We start from the raw sequence: 2,510 nt of genomic DNA, 5'->3' as shown, positions 1-2,510 counted from the left end.
TGATCTCTGATGGGTCATCATCACGTCCGTGTATGTGACGTGAGTAGGAGAGGATTATGGTTAATGTAGGCACATTATGTGCCCATATGAGGGAGAGGTGGGAGACAGCAGCAGGGCGGTCGCACCGCTCCCTACATACAGCTGACCAAATTTTTTCCCACTCATCAGATTGTCTCTTCACTCTGTTGATAATTTATTTTGCTTTTTCAGGAGATAGGTCCCAGTTGTTGACTCTTTATAATATTTCCCTTGTGGTCTACATTTTGTTCATAAAATATTTTGCCTCCACTAATATCTTCAACAGTTCTACCTATTCTATCTTCTAGCAGATTTACTGTTTCTGTTTTGCTATTTAGAACTTTGATCCATTTTAGTTTTAGTGTATGTAGTGCATGATGAAAGTATAGGTTTAATTTTAATGTTTGGCATGTGTAAAGCCAATTTTTCCAGTACCATTTATTAAAGAGGCTATTTTATCTTTCAGTGAACATGTTTGGCTCCTTTGTCAAAGATAAGGTAGTTAAGTATGTCTGGAGTTGTTTCCACATCTTCTAATCTGTTCTGTTTTGTTTGTTTGTTTGTTTGTGTTCAAACAGGGATTGAACTCAGGACTTCATGCTTGCCAAGAAGATGCTTGTGCTGCTGAACTAAACCGCTGGCCCAATCTGTTCTATTAAACCTTGGGCCTTTTTTGGGGCCAGTGTCATACTGTTTTTATCATAGTAGCTTTGTAATATAGTTTCAAGTCAGGGATTGTGATGCCCCTTGCCTTGCCTTTGTTGCCCAGAGTTCTTTGCAATATTAGGTCTTTGGTTGTTCCAAATGAATTTATGATTTTTATAATGATGGGGATTAGGAGAAGTGGGTACCAAGAATCAAACTCAGAACCTTGTTCTTGCCAGGAAGGCACTGTGCCACTGAGCTATATTGCCAGCCCTGGAGAGTTTTTTCTAATTCTGTGAAATATGCTGTTGGTATTTTGATCTGAATTGCATTAAATCTGTATAACAATTTTGGAAGTATGGCAATTTTCACTATACTGTTCTTCTCACCCAAGAACAAGAAGTATCTTTTCATTTTCTAATGTCCTCTTCAATCTCCTTTTTCAGAGTACTGTACTTTTAAATGTAGAGGATTTTTACTTTCTTTGTTAGATTGATTACTACGTATTTCAATTTTTTCAGTGCTATTATGAAAGGCATGATTTCCCTAGATTTTCTCTCAGTGAGAATTTAGGGAAACCTAAATTGTTATTTGTGTATAAGAAGGTTACTGATTTTTGAGTGTTGAATTTGTATCCAGCTACACAACTGAATTTGGTTATTAAATCTAGAAATCTTTTTGGTGGAGTTTTTGAAGTCTTCTGAGTAGAGTGTCAAACAGTGATAATTTTTTTTTGTCTTTTTCGTTTTTATTGGTACTGGGGATCAAACTCAGGACTGCCTGCTTGCAAGGCAGGCGCTTATGCTGCTGAGCTAAATCCCCAGCCCCAAATAGTGATAATTTAATATTTCTCCTTTCCTATCCTTATTCCTTTTATTTTTTTCTCTTGTCTAATTGCTTTAGCTAATATTTCCAAAACTATGTAGAATAGGAGTGGTGACAGTGGACATCCTTGTCTTTTTCCTGATTTTAGAATGAAAACTTTCAGTTTTTGTCCACTTAATATGATGTTGGATGTTGATTTGTCATAGATGGCTTTTGTCACATTGTGATAAAGACCATCTATTCCAATTTTCTGTAGGGTTTTCATTGTGAGTGGGTATTGGACTTTGTCAAGTGCTTTTTCTGTGTCTATTGAGATGATCATATGGTTTTGTCTTTGGCTCTGTTGATATGATGTATTACATTTATTGATTTGTGTATGTTGAACCATCCCTGCAACTCCTGGGATGAATCGTACTTGGTCACAACGTATAATCTTGATGATATGCTACATTCTGTTTGCCAGTGTCCTGTTGAGGATTTTTGCATCTATGTTCATTAGGGAGATTGGCCTGTAGTTCTCTTTTTCGACTGGATCATTCTCTGATTTTGGTACCAGGCTAATGCTTGCTTTCAGGAATGACTTTGGGAGTACTGCTCCCAAAGTCATTTCAATTTCTTTAAAGAGTTTGAGAAGTAGTAGCATTAAGTCTTCTATAAATTTCTTGTGGAATTCAGCAGTGAATCTCTCAGGTCTGGGTTTTTCTTTGTTGGGAAGTTTTTAATTACATTTTAAATTCCATATACATATATATAAATATATATACATTCTGTTCTGCTAGTGAATACTGATACACTACTCTTCGGAAATTCAGTATATTTTAATATCAATTCATTTATTATTTATATTTTGTCACATTTCAAAATAAATTCAAAGCAACAGATATTATTACTTAGCAATTAGCTTTTTAAGAACTTTAAAATTGTGATTAAAATATACTTGACATTCATGATTTTAGCCTCAAGTGAATAAGTCAGTGGTATTAAATATAATATCACTACTATCTATCCCCAGGATAGATACT

This window comes from Cavia porcellus, unplaced genomic scaffold, assembly GCF_034190915.1.
Source record: "Cavia porcellus strain 051 isolate PalLab524CR breed Dunkin Hartley unplaced genomic scaffold, mCavPor4.1 scaffold_18, whole genome shotgun sequence".
Taxonomy (NCBI): domain Eukaryota; kingdom Metazoa; phylum Chordata; class Mammalia; order Rodentia; family Caviidae; genus Cavia; species Cavia porcellus.
This window is presented reverse-complemented; position numbering follows the sequence as displayed.